The 15594-nt window shown below is 40.6% G+C and overlaps 1 protein-coding gene across 1 annotated transcript in view; it reads left to right on the forward strand.

Annotated features, from left to right (window-relative positions):
• The window catches only part of dntt (deoxynucleotidyltransferase, terminal), a 251070-nt gene that overhangs the window by 187787 nt on the left and 47689 nt on the right, over positions 1-15594 (forward strand). The window lies entirely within an intron of this gene.

Below are 15594 nucleotides of genomic sequence, written 5' to 3' on the forward strand. Positions count from 1 at the left end.
CAGAGGGGAAGAAACTGTTCCTGAATCGCTGAGTGTGTGTGTTCAGCCTTCTGTACCTCCTGCCTGATGGTAACAGTGAGAAAAGGGCATGCCCTGGGTGCTGAAGGTCCTTAATAATGGATGCTGCCTTTCTGAGACACCACTCCCTGAAGATGTCCTGGGTACTTTGTAGGCTAGTGCCCAAGATGGAGCTGACTAGATTTACAACCTTCTGCAGTTTCTTTCAGTCCTGTGAAGTAGCCCCTCCATACCAGAGAGTAATGCAGCCTGTCAGAAAGCTCTGCTCGGTATATCTATAGAAGTTTTAGAGTGTATTTGTTGACATGCCAAATCTCTTCAAACTCCTAATAAAGGATAGGCACTGTCTTGCCTTCTTTATAATTACATTGATATGTTGGAACCAGGTTAGATCCTTAGGGATCTTGACACCCAGGAACTGAAGCTGCTCACTCTCTCCACTTCTGATCCCTCTATGAGGGTTGGTATGTGTACCTTTGTCTTACCCTTCCTGAAGTCCACAATCAGCTCTTTCATCTTACTAGTGCTGAATGCCAGGTTGTTGCTGCGGCACCACTCCACTAGTTGGCATATCTCACTCCTGTACGCCCTCTCGTCACCACCTGAGATTCTACCAAGAATGGTTGTATTGTCAGCAGATTTGTAGATGGTATTTGAGCCATGCCTAGCCACACAATCGTGTATTTAAAGAGTAGAGCAGTAAGCTAAGCACACACTTGTGAGGTGAGGCAGTGTTGTTCGTCAGCTAGGAGGATACGTTATCACCAATCCGCAAAAATTGTGGTTTTCTGGTTAGGAAGTCGAGGATCCAATTGCAGAGGGAGTTACAGAGGCCCAGGTTCTGCAACTTCTCAATCAGGGTTGTGAGAATGTTGGTATTAAATGCTAAGCTATAGTCAATGAACAGCATCCTGACATAGGTGTTTGTGTTGTCCAGGTGGTCTAAAGCCGTGTGGAGAGCCATTGACATTGCATCTGCTGTTGACCTGTTGTGGCGACAGGCAAATTGCAATGGGTCTAGGTCCTTGTTGAGGCAGGAGTTCAGTCTAGTCATGACCAACCTCTCAAAGCATTGCATCACTGTTGATGTGAGTGCCACCAGGCAGTAGTCATTAAGGCAGCTCACATTATTTTTCTTAGGCACTGTTGCCTATTTGAAGCAAGTGGGAACTTCCACCTGTAGCAGTGAGAGTTTGAAAATGTCCTTGAATACTGCCGCCAGTTGGTTGACACAGGTTTTCAGAACCTTACCAAGTACTCCATCGGGACATTCCGCCTTGCGAGGGTTCACTCTCTTTAAAGACAGCCTAACATCAGCCTCTGAGACAGAGATCACAGGGTCATCAGGTGCAGCAGGGATCTTCACAGTTGGAGTTGTGTTCTGCCTTTCAAAGGGGCATAGAAGGCATTGAGTTCATTTGGTAGTGAAGCATCACTGCCATTCATGCTATTGGGTTTTGCTTTGTAGCAAATAATGTCTTGCAAACCCTGCCAGAGTTGCCTTGCATCCGATGTTGCCTCCAGCCTTGTTCGAAATTGTCTATCGGAATTATAATTGTACATAATTTAAAAAGTGATTTGACAACTCACCTGTGTTGCATTCAGTAAAGTTACAGGTAGCTTTAAACAGAATAATGCTACTGTCTTCTTGTACCCATTTATCAGACCCACAGATTCTTTCAGTGATGGACACTTAACATTAGAAGAATAATAGGATGGTTGACAGTCCAAGCAACTCACAGAATGCTCCCGCTGTGCCCCCAGAGGTGCTATTAAGTGAACTCGGAATGTACTCAAGACCTATAAAATAGTGAAGCGTTTTCTAATGAGAATTGTATTGGATCCTAATGAACTCTTCCAGTTGTATGACAATTTAGTTTTTTCCTTGACAGCCAACATCCAATTATTTGGAGCCTACAGTAAATGGAAAAATTCAGTGACAATGAATCACGTGACTACTGAGTGATGAAGTTAACTATCTGTGTACAATTACAGGAGTGGGAGGAAGAGAGGCACTGGTGCGGCACATTTTTTACACTATGTTGTTAATACCCTTCCCTGTTCCCCTTGTTACCCTCAGTTAGGGTGCTTGCTGACTATCTTACAGTGAATCTGCCACTATGGGTAGGGTCAATGTAAAGGTTAAAGACCTAAAAAGGATTGGCTTGTGTTGGTAGTTCAGCAGTACCCAGATAAATACCAGGCACCACTCACAATGATGTGTGGGTGGGAAAGCAGGACCTTATGGCAAATGGGTCAGGTTTTCGTTGAACACTATTGATTTCCTGCTTGGTACATTCTTTATATTCATCAATTAGTATTTTCCAAAAGTACAGTTCCCATTTTTCAGAATATTATAATCATCTAGTCGTGTGTACAAAAATGTTTATTCCTTTAATTAGTATGTTACATGTTGACATTAATTAATCTACTGTTTCAAACCACAGTGTGATAATTTTATTGAGTCTTCGAAGATTGCTCATGCTTTTCCAACATGCAATACTTAGCTACAAAATCGATGATGAATTTTCATTTGCTTTTGTTTTCCAATTGCAAAAAGATCTGAATTATTCTGCAAAATGTTAACTTCATCTTCCACCCTCTCTGTACTCCTGAATTTGGTTTTGTTCGCTTCTGTCAATAAGACAGACCTACAACACCCAAGTCTGAGATTGGGCTTCACAGGAGAATATACACAGGTTTGTCACTTTATTAGGTATGCCTGTACATCTGCTTTTTAATGCAAATATCTGACCAGCCAGTCATGTCACAACAACCCAATATATTAAAGAATTAAGATTCAAGATTATTTAATGTCATTTCCTGTCCATAAGTATAAAAGAGAACAAAGTAATTGTTACTCTGGACCCAATGCAGTGCAAAAACCCCACAAAATCATCATTAATTACAGAATATATATATAAGATAGCTTGTATACAAAGATTGATTGTGTGTCCATAAAGTGACACTTGGCTGTAAATGAGGTGACTGACAGGAAATAAAATAATGGTAGAGTTAGTAGGTGGAGGGGTTGATCAGACTTGTTGCTTGGGGAGAGTAACTGTTTTTGAGCCTGGTGGTCCTGGCGTGGATGCTACCTAGCCTCTTCCCTAATAAGAGCAGAAAGAACAATACGTGAACAGGGTGTATGCGATCCTTCATGATGCTACTGGTCCTTTTCAGGCACCTTTCTGTATATACGTTCTGATGGCATGTAGGCTGGTGCCAGTGATGCATTGAGCAGTTTTGACTACAATTGTAGAGCCTTCTTGTCCACCATGGTGCAGTTTCCGTACCAACAACTGATGCAGCTTGTCAGGATGCTCTCTACTCCACATCTGTAGAATGATGTGAGTACGTGCTCCCTCCCCCAGTCCCCTCAGAAAGTAGAGCCGTTGGTGAGCTTTCATCATTGTGGAGGATGTGTTTTGAGACTATGAGTGGTTATGTGTGGCATGTACTCCAAGGAGTTTGAAAACTGCTTGCAGTTTCCACTGGTGTGCCGCTGGCGTTATAGGGTGGGGCTCTCCTGAAATTGATAACCATCCCCTTTGTCTTGTCGAAATTAAAGAGGAGGTTATTTGCCTGGTACCAGACCTCCTCTCTGTAGGCCATCTCGCTGTTGTTGGTGACGGGTCCCACCACTGTTGTGTGCTCAGCGAATTTGACAAGGTGATTGCTCAGGTGTCTGATCATGCAGTCGTGTGTGAGCAGAGTGTACCACAATGGGCTGAGCTTACAGGCATGTTGAGGATGACAGGAGGAAGGAGCCGGTATGCATTCTGACTGAAGTCTGCTTAGTGCTGTATTTAGGCCAAAGAGTAGGAATTTGTTCACAATGGTCTGTGGGACAATAGCATTGAATACCGAACTGAAATCCAGAAACAACATTTTGATATAAGTATCCTTGTTTTCTATGATTGTCAGGGCCTGGTACATGACAGATGCTATGCCATCTGACGTAGAGCAGTTCCATCGGTAAGCATATTGGAGAGTGCCCATTGTGGCAGGAATTGAGATTTTGATATGTGCCATTATCAGCTATTCAAAGCACTTTATGTTGATTGGTGTCAGTGCCTCTGGGTGGTAGTTGTTTCAATCTGAAGGTGTAGAATTCTTTGGTAGAGTGATGATGTTACCTGATTTGAAGCATGTGGGGATATGAGCCTGGATGAGTGAAATGTTCATGAAAAGCATTCAAACATGGTCAAGCCATTTAGTTGTTTTTTGGACCTAACATCAGAATGGAGAAGATATATGTTTTAAATGACTTTGATCATGGAATAATTGTTGGTGCCAGATGGGGTGGTTTGAGTATCTCAGGAACCGCCGATCTCCTGGGATTTTAATGCACTACAATCTTTAGAGTTTACAAAAAATGGTTTGAAAGTCAATAAACATACAGTAAGTGGCAGTTCTGTGGGAGAAAATGCCTAGTTAATGAGAGATCAGAGGAGAATGGCCAGAGTGGTTCATGCTGACAGGAAGGTGACAGTAAGTCAAATAACCAGCAGTGTGCAGAAGAACATCTCTGAATGCGCAGTGTATTGAACCTTCAAGTGGATGGGCTATATGAGCAGAAAATCCATGAGCAGCCACTCAGTAGCCACTTTATTAGGTACCTCCTGTACCTGTTTTCTGGAAGCCTAGACAACCTAATGAATTATCACTTTTTATGCATGATACATTCAAATCATTTTTGTCACTGTGATAACTCTTCATTATTGAGTTCTTGCCACTCTATTGTGTTGTATGTAAAGTCTTCTTTCGCTTCTAGTTGTGAATATAGCTCTTGTACAGTATTCCTGAGGTCTGATTTAATCTCTTTTTAAATATTTGGATTATGTTGTAAATCTATTGTTCTGCAGAATTTCTCCAAGGCTGAATGATTCTATTCATGTCTGCAGCATCATGCAAATGTCCTTGCCAGTTGCCTTGATCTCCTTAAAATGTTTCTCATTTGCCAGGAGTTTTGCCAGACCAAACTTCTTAACCTAATAGATATTCCTTGTTAAGAAAACCTGAAAATGTTGGAATATCTCTTTCACAAGGATTTCAAATTCTGATACTCATTGTTATGTTCAGAATTGCAATCAAGGGGACCATTTTGTTCAGGATGTCATCAGGCTTCTTGAGAGATGTTGGAGCTGCTCTCATCAAGCTTAATGGAAAGGGTTCCACTGCAATCCTGACTTGTACCTTGTAAATACCGAGAAGGTTTTTAGTGTGTCGGAAGATGAGGCATCCACTACAGGACTCTGTTCTTATAGATGATGTATTCTTTTCATTGGTCCAGTGGAGTTTCTATTCATAGCTTACCCCTGGATGTTGGGATTGGGAAATGTGGTGATTCCAATGACTGTAAAGGGGAGGTGAGGTTGGACTCTATCTTGCTGGAAATAATCATTGCTTGGCATTTCTGTGGTGTGTTACCTAATGTTCCTCAGACCACACTTGACTATTGTATGGGCCTTGTTTAAAGCAGCTCTCCATGATCATGCCCAGGAAACTACTACAATGATATCCTCCAACAGTCACAGTCATCTCCTTTGGGCCACTGGAACATAGAATATAGATCAGGCTCTTCGGCCCACACTGTTGTGTCTTTCCAATCAAATGGCCAACCTACCTAATCTGCTCTGCCTACGCAATGTCTGTACTCCTTCTATTTTCCTCACATTCCTGCACCTATCATTCATTCCACGGTCTTTTAAAGTCTCTATTGTATCTGTCTCTACTCCAGCTGGCACATTCCAGGTACCCATCAGTCTCTGTGTAAAAAAACAAAAAACAAAACAAAAACAAAAACAAAAAAAAACAAAACATGCCCCTCACATCTACTTTGAAATTACCCTCTCTCACCTGGAGTTTTCATTCTTTGTTGCCCTTGGACTTCAGATTTCATCTCAATCCTAAATGGCCAATCACTTAATTTGAGACCATGACCCACGTCTTTAGGCAGTTGAAGCCAAGGAAACATCTTCCCAGCACCTTCCAGGTCAAGCCCAATAAGAATTTTGTTTCAATGCAATCACTTCTCATTCTTCTGAATTCAAGGCAGTATTGGCTCAGCCTTCTTAATCTCTCGCGATAACAATCAATCTTGTGAAGCTTCATTGCACTCCCTCTGTCCCAAGTATATCAGAATCAGAATCAAGGTTCACATTGTTGTTTAGGTAGTGAGACTAGGTCTATATTCCAGGCACAATGTCAACTGTGAGATCTATACTCTTAAATCCTTTTGTAATAAACACTAATATATAGTTCACCTAACTACTTGTCTGCACTGTAAATTTGAATAATTTATATGCAAAAGGACATATGCCCCTCTGAACTTTCTCACTATTTCAAGATATAAGATTTTCCATTTTTTCTATTAGTAATATCTATTTCCTGCTATCTTTTTATCTTCCTGTGCATTTAACATATTGCAAACAATTTAAAATGCAGAGTGGCTCACAACATTACACTTGTTATGAGACAAGATGTATGATACCAGATCAATAGGATCCCAGCACAGCCACTACCGGTTATTCAGCAGAACTACCCTCCATCAGACAGTATCTTCCCCACCAATAACTCCTCTTCCTCAATCCCTACACACAAAGTTTATGGCTTCAGCCAAATTCATTTTCAACATTGACCGTACACAAACATTCTAGTGATTTTTTTTCCCACACCCTGGGGATATTTTTAGCTTGACCGATATGTACAAAGTGTAAATCTGAAATGTGTCTATAGTGGATTCCAGTTAATTGGGCCATCAGTTAATTGAGACAGCCATTTATTTGGGAACACTCTTAAAGAACAAAAGCTAAATTGAGAAAATAGTTCAGCAACAGTCTTCTGCCCCAATTGAGCTATGGGGAAGAAGACCAAAGAGTTTCTAACTCACATACCTTTCATGCATTTGCATGGCCATTAGACACTGCACTGTGCATAGAGTGATTCAGTTGTGTTCAAAAAGCAGTGATATTTGTCACTGACAGTTGGCAGAAGTAAGCAGTAAGAAAATCTGGAACCACTCAGCTCACCGTGGTTTCAAGTATTCAGGTTTGGAGTGAAAATGAAATGATTTCAATAATTCAAGTTAGGAATTATGAAGGTATTGACAATCATTTTCAATTTTACAATGGCTTTGAAGACTTGGACGATGCAGTTGTCTAAAGCATTGTATGAAGGCAGTCCATTATCTGCACTAGGTGTCTATACTTACTTTGTTCATTTATAGTCAATTAGAAGAACACAACAGATGAATACCTCTGTCAATAACTAATTCTCAGTTTTATAGTACTGTAGGGGTATTGGTATAATTCTAATCCATTCTGTATTTCAATTAAATACATAAGTTGTTACCCAGTTAAGCAGTAACTTGTCTTTTTTTCCCCCTTTAACTATATGCATGGAAGTTCTGCTAATTGGGGCAGTTGCTTCATTGAGCCAAAATGTACTGGCCCCAATATATCCCAGTTAACTGAACTGCACCATATATGTATTTAAATGCTTAGATATCTACCCAGTGGTGATTTTATTCGGTCCAACTGTGCAACTGCTTGTTATTGCAAATATCTAATCAGCCAATCATGTGGCAGCAACTCAACGCCTAAAATTGTGCAGACCTGATCAAGAGGGTCCGTTGTTGTTCAGACTAAACATTAGAATGGGGAAGAATGTGATCAAAGTGACTTTGACCGTGTAATGAATGCTGGTGCCAGACCGGGTGGTTTGAGTATCTCAGGAACTGCTGATCTACTGGAACTTTCATGCAGGACAGTCTCTAGAGTTTACAGAGAATGGTGCAAAAATAAAAAAAAACATCCAGTAAGCTTCAGTTCTATGGGGAAATTGCTTTCTTAATGAGAGACATCAGAGGAGAATGGCCAATGCTTGAACCATAGTAACTCAAATAGCCAAACATTAGAACACTGGTGTGCAGAAAAGCATCTCTGAACATATAACATGTCAAACATATAAGTGGGTGGGCTACAGCAGAAGACCACAAACAAATATACTGTTGGCTCCTTATTAGGTACAGAAGGCAACTGATAGAGTGTATATTAATTGGTGTATAAATATACCATTGAGTGTATAATTATATGTAGATAATATTTGAAAGCATTTTGAAAAATAGAAGCTTTCTGTTATTTGTTGGAGATAATTTAACAATTCCTCAAATAGATTGTGCATTTTTGGTTCAGGGTGTAAATCCTTGGATAAGATTTGCATTGTTCAAAATGACTTTTATCTATCACAGGGCACATGAGCGAGGACTAGCCTTTATGTAGGCAGCTTGCGTGTCTCAGGTTGTTGCCATTTTTAATTAAAGATGGAACAATTCACTAGCTGCAAATCTAATCTGAGTGATGGTTACCATGTTTGCTTAAAGATATGTGTGTATTTGCCCATCAAGGACAAGGCTCTGAAAGGTTTGTTTTTGATGATGTAATCAGGCTTAAATCATCTTGTGTGCTGAACAGCAGGTTTTCCCCAAATAACTTCTGCATGCTTGAAATAAATTCATTCATGTGGAGATATAGCCAGGATATTTTCGAAGACCACTACATCGATACAGCAATTTACAGATATTGCCTGATTAGATATAATTGTATTAAGTACCTACCAAATTTAATCTCAAGTGGAGATCAAGAAAGAGAGAAGAGGCATGTACTATGTAACTTCCAAAATTAATCTCAAACTGAGAAGGGCAAGCAAGGGAGATGGGAATTTTACGCTTATACAAAAGTTGTTGCTCAAGAATTAAAGTAATTTGGAAAGTTAGATTGACAAGAACGTCATATGTTAATCAATAGAAGCCAAGAGCTTGTTAACAAAGAATTCATAGACCTAGGATTAAAGAAGAAATTGGTATTATTAATGCTTCTTCTAATGACTTCAGATGTAGCATCTTGTCTGTATAGGAATGGAGACCCACCAGTATCAAATACAAGGATCAGATTGCATGTTTGACCCACCATCTTGCTGACTTTTTGTTGCCTGATAAAATTACACGATTATGCATGTTGCTGGAGCTGACACAGTTCTGAGTAACTGTGTGAATACTTTGAGTGGTTAGCACTAACTAACTTGCACGGTTAATGTTGATCTTAAAGGAGAAGCATGCATTGGCAGGCATTCGGGAACTCAATCTTACCTGGGAGCTATATTATATGTGAGTGGCATAAGACAGGAGAGAGGGAAAGACTAGATTTACTGACATGGCACGAGAGATCTTAGCAGAAAGAAGGAATGATGTACTGTATCCACAGGGGACAGATGGTCTCCTGACATACTTTCAAATGACAGAGGAAGGAGACAGCCATGACAGTCATTGCCAAAGGTCAGCCTGGAAGCAATTCAGCAAGGAGTAAAGGTCTAGTGAAAGCCAGTGAATGCATTATTAAGTGAAATATCCTACCATATAAAAATAGCAGTTTTACACACTGCCCACATCCCTACTTGACAACTACCAACAGCTTCTACAATAAAGGGTAACTATCTAACAGTCACAGGTTCACCTCACCTTTATGCATTTGCATCTGTCGCAAGCCACACACCTACATCTGCATGCACAAATCCTCAACGGTGACAGGGCATAACCCAAGTACATTATGAAACACATACCGAGACGGTTTGTCCACTCTAGCATGCGAACATCGGTAGTGGGACAATAGGAGGACAGGCAAGCTTAAAGCACTCCTGCTCAGACTAGAATGACTACTATTGAGATCGGAGCCAGTAATAGGAGTGAATCAACAGATGAAAGTAATTCATAAGCTGTACTTCATTTGCTACCTCACTATATCTGCTGATTTACAATACTGTATGTGGATAGTATACATATCCGCCTAATAATTTATTCTCCTCCCTCGTGATAACTGTCCTGGTGCCATTTTCAATCTGACAGAGACGATCTGCAAACTACTTTGAGGAGGGAAGACGGCAGGTAGAAGAGTGAAGATGTAGGATAAACGAAGAACCAGAGTGACCCAGTTTGAGACCTTACAGCTACCAGCTCAGAAGCTGCATAATTTAATGGTTAGGGTGTCAGTTTGTGGGCAACAGTATGTGTTTGTTTCACTTTTCACCCAAGGCGATAAGTCTCATTGACATAAGCCACTCAGATTTGGCCTATGCCTCTGTTCATTTCATCCAATTCCACTTGCTTTTATCCACCTCCGACTCCAATTATGTTGTTGGTCCAATTATGTCTTTACGTACATACAATCAGTCTATAAGCTAATCTAAGACAGCTAATTTAATGTATATATAGTCATACTCAGTTACTTGTACATTGTGTTTTAGACAGTTGCTTTTATATTTATATGTATTGTTCTTTCTTCTGTTTTTCTTATTGTGTTCTTTATGTGCATTGTGTTTGTTTACTCTGCAAAGGACCCAAAGTAATAATCATTCTGTTCTCCTGTACACTGCAGAGTGACAATAAACAATCTTCAATCTTGAGTGCAGTCTAAATACCCAGTTCCTTAAAAGAGAGAACGCATGTTGTTGAAGGACTAGTTACACTGGTCGCAATTAGGGGGCTGATTTGAGAGACAGGAATAGGTCAGATTAGAGGTGGGGTCTTCATGTAATGACTTATCTGCATGAGTGGCTTGCAACCTAGACAAGGTAGTAACTCACAACAAGATGAAGTCATATAAGTTCTCCTTCAGAAAATAAGTTAATGGATTTGCATTCTGAAATTCATGAGGTCAGTTTGAAAACGTACATGCTGTGACAAGCAAAATGGAGAAGTCCAGCAGCAAAGATTTATGGGTCTTTATAAGACCAAAAGGCATAGTAGCAGCATTAGGCCATTCAGCCCATCAAATCTGCACTGCCATTCCAAAATGGCTGATTTATTTACCTTCTCAACCCCATTCTCCTGCCTCCTGCCCATATCCTTTGGCACCCTGATTAATCAAGAACCATTCAACATCTGCCTTCAATATACCCAATGACTTGGCCTGCATAGCTCTCTGTGGCAGTGAATTCTATACACTAACCACCCTCTGGCAAAAGGAATTTTCCTAATTTTTGTTCTAAAATGGATGTCCCTCTATTCTGAGTCTGTGTCCTCTGGTCCTAGACCACCCCCTCCCCCCCCACTACAGGAAACAACCTCTCCACCTCCACTCTATCTAGGCCTTCCAATATTTAATAGGTTTCAATGAGATCCTCACTCATTCTTCTAAACTTTATCAAGTACAGGCCCAGAGCTATCAAACACTCTCCATGTGTTAACCCTTTCATTCCTGGTATCATTCTCGTGAATTTCCTCTGGACTCTCTCCAATATCAGCATTTGGTTTCTTAGAAAAGGGGTTCCAAAACTGCTTACCATACTGCAAGTGTGGTCTGACCAATGCCTTATAAAGCCTCAGCACTACCTCCTTGCTTTTGTATTCTAGTCCTCTCAAATTGAGAGCTAACATTGCTTTTCCCTTACTTACCACCAACTCAACTTGCAAGTTAACCTTTTGGTGATAGGCAAGGAAAAGAGAAGTGATAAGAAGGGAGCCAGAATGGGAAATGGGGAAAAGAAGAGGTAAAGGGGGGAGAAATGATCACTTTCCTCCAGTACCCCTCCTCCTTCCTCCTATCCCATGCTCCACCCTCTTCTCCCAGCAGACTCCCCCTCCTTATGCAGAGCTTGTGGTGGGAAACTCCATTACATCACTTACATCTGATGGCCAATGTGTCATCTTCTATTACAAAAAGTTTCTGAAACCCTGGAGCTGCAGTAGATGCTCATACTGCTCTCATGTCAATCGCACTTTAGCCAAGTCCAGAAGCAAGAATGATGAAGAGGTGCAGATAGGCCTGTAGTCTAACATCCTGGTAGAAGAGGGATGGAGTTGGTAGCCAAGGAATTGAATTGCTTGAGAAATGGGAAGATATATTGCTATAGGGAATGGGTGGAATTGGGGGATTAGTCTGGATTGTTTTAGCAAAGTGCTAGATCAGCAATTAGGAAGCACCAATCTCCTTCTGCATTATGGATGGCTCACTTGGTAGCCAGCAGATTCCCGCCCTCTTGCTTTCCCCACATCAATGCAATTTATCTCAGCTGTGGTGCTTTTTCTTGTAACTGTTCTGGCAACCCTTGATGAGGAGGATATTAATGTTTCGTGGCTCTGCCTTGCTCTGGGTCACTGGTGGTGTTAACAAGCTGCCATTCCAAGCCTACAATTAAGTAAATAGCACAAATGTAAGACAGCTGGTTCCCTAAACCTTCCCAATGGAGCTGAAAGTGCAATGCTGCATGTAAAAAATACCCGTAGATTTGTTTCGCCTTCAAATTATCAGGTTCTACAGAGCTTATCAAATATTTTTCAATAGTGCTTTTTATGCATTAGAAATCTAACACATGCTGATCTAACTAATCTAAACAAATTATTTAAGGAAGTTCTGTGAGGTTTGAGTGATGTATATGTGTATATGGGGGTAATGATGTGAGATAGCATTAAGCCTGAGCATTGAGGAATGATTTGATTAATCTTTTTACCTCTATTCTATAGTAAACTGACAGAATACATACACAGTCAAACGTCCAACCTTTAGGTTAAGTTGGGATTGGGGAGGAATGGCACATTATTCACATCAATTTCATTGCAATTATTTCATATTTGAAATGCTCAGAAGCAGCTTTCAACTATAGGTTATATGTTGCATTTTGAAAAGTATGCCCTGCTGAGATATAAATATAGATGAGATACAGTGACAGCTGTAAAGCTGTGTGAAGGTTTGATACAGGCAAGTAGTATGGGGAGAGCAGATTGACTGGCAGCATTTTGTGGGCATGGAGTGTGAGATATTTCCCTTGTGCATGGTTGTTTTTGATAGATTCCGTAAAGTGTGCCATCCTCTCCATTTCTATTCTCAAGTTGTAAAGAGACTGTGCACAGTATTGAGAGTGTAGCCTCCTCCTCCTTCACGCCTGATGCATTGCCACCTCTGAGGAGTGTATCAAATTTAGTATACACTCATTTGTTACTGAGGAGACGGCAGTTCAATCTTCCTCAACTAATTTCATAGTGATTGCTGTAAGTGGGAGACATTAGTCTCTTCCACTAAAGTGCCGGGCACTCTTTTGCATGATTCATCTCATTAATGATGGACTGCACCACGGAGATTCCTGCCATACTGGGAAATGAGATGAAAGAAGACATTTTGATGAAAGCACTGAAAAATAGCCGACCCTGTCTAAATAAGGAAATGGATGTAGTAGGGAAATAGTGTTACGGTATTTCTCAGCCAGTAAAGCTCTAGTTAATTGAAAATAACTGACTTTACTCCTGGTTATAATAAAAAAGATTAGCAAACGCACTTTAATACTTTGCTAGATTATTTAAGTTAACACGGCAGCTTCTTAAGGTTAAAACCCATTGACGTTCTGTAAAAATAAGAGGAACTTGTATACTGGATGGCTACTTTAGTGCAGCTTCAGCCCAACCATGTCCAATATGCTGCTCACTTTGTTGTTAATGTCACAGCAATACACAAACGTAGCCACTTCAGTTGCAGTTTGGGTAAAAGTTGCAATCCCACATTTATCAGAATACTACGAAGGTAGTGGCTACTTACTCAATCATCACTAAATCTGATCCCATTATTAGGATACACACACTATACACATGCTTGGGCTAGAAATATAATCAAAGTTCAAAGTAAATGTTATCATCAGAGTACATATCTGCCACCAGATACAACCCTGGGATTCTTTGAATCGTAACTGTAACAGGTTCAGTGAAAGATCAACCGGAGTGCAGAAGACAATGAATTGTACAAATATAAATAAATAAATAGCAATAAATAACAAGAGCATGAAATAACAAGATAGAAAGTCCTTAAAGTGAGATCATTGGTTGTGGGAACATCTCAATAAATGAATGTAGTTATCCTCTTTTGCTAAAGGTTGAGGGGTAGTAACTGTTCTTCAACCTGGTGGTGCGAGTCTTGAGGCTCTTGTGGTGAAGTGATTTTATATGCCATGCATTTTTTTAACTCTGAGGAACAATCACTTTAGTGTGTGTATACAGTATTTCAGTAAGTGATAGTGCAGTCTGCTTTGAACATGCCAGTTGATTCATGCTTTTCGTGAGCAAATTCCACGTAAAAGTCATTTTGCCCACCTGGGACCACACTGACGATGATTTCTGGGTGATATTGTCCTCAGTGTGAATCTGGCCTGGGTACTTTTTGTACAGTATTCATCTTAACACAGCTGCTGTTAATTGGGCACTGGTCAAACACCAGCAGGCATCACAGCTCATCTTCCTTACATCAGTGGCATAAGTTAAAGCTTTTAAGCTGTGGCTTATGACTTCTGCCATTAAAAAGTAGAACTAAGGAAGCATGGTCTAGTGATCAATAGTGAGATTATAATTCAAGATATCCTGCATGAGGAATTTGCCAGCTTCAGTTTTTAATGATCAGGATTATGGAACAGGCAGCGGTGGTTCCCCCTTCACTGGCTACAGTCTTTTTATTTTAACCATTTATGTGTGGCAGGCTTGTTCAGCCTACACCTCTCAGCAGTTTGAGACAAATGGAACACACCAACCCATCAGGAACATGCAGATGCAACCTGTCTCTGAATGTGAACAAAATAAAAGAGATGGTTGTTGACTTCAGGAGAGCACGGAGTGACCACTCTCCGTTGAACATTGACAGCTCCTCCGTTAAGATCATTAAGAGCACTAAATTTCTTAGTGTTCACCTGGCAGAGGATCTCACCTGGTCCCTCAACACCAGCTCCATAGCCAAGAAACCCCAGCAGCGTTTCTACTTTCTGCGAAGGTTGAGTAAAGTCCATCTCCCACCCCCCAATCCTCACCACATTCTACAGAGGATGTATCAAGAGCATCCTGAGCAGCTGCATCATTGCCTGGTTCGGGAATTGCACCGGCTCGAAACGCAAGACTCTGCAGCGGATAGTGAAGTCAGCTGAGAAGATCATTGGGATCTCTCTTCCCACCATTACAAACATTTACACCACACACTGTACCCACAATACTAACAGTATTGTGAAGGACCCCACACACCCCTCACACAAACTCTTCTCCATCCTGCAATCTGGCAAAAGGTACCGAAGCATTTGGGCTCTCACAACTAGACCGTGTAACAGTTTCTTCCCCCAAGCCATTGGACTCCTCAATACCCAGAGTCTAGACTGACATCTACATCATTTATTATTATATTGAAATTTGTCCTTTACTGTGCCTATTGTCTTGTTTATTTTTAATTAATTAATTATTATACTGCCCTGCACTGTTTTGTGCACTTTATGTAGTCCTGTGTAGGTCTGCAGTCTAGTGTAGTTTTGTGTTGTTTCATGTAGCACCATGGTCCTGGAGGAACATTGTTTTGTTTTTACTGTGTACTGTACCAACAGTTTGTGGTCAAAATAACAATAAAAAGTGACTGACTTGAGATGCACAGGAGATCACTGTATCCAATCTCCTTTTTATCCCTTATTCCCATGGCAATAATTATTGTAGCAACAGACACATAATTCTGGAGGAACTCAGCAGCCCAGGCAGCATCCATGGAAATGAATAAACCGTCAATATTT

This window comes from Hemitrygon akajei, chromosome 23 (genome assembly GCF_048418815.1).
Source record: "Hemitrygon akajei chromosome 23, sHemAka1.3, whole genome shotgun sequence".
Lineage (NCBI taxonomy): Eukaryota > Metazoa > Chordata > Chondrichthyes > Myliobatiformes > Dasyatidae > Hemitrygon > Hemitrygon akajei.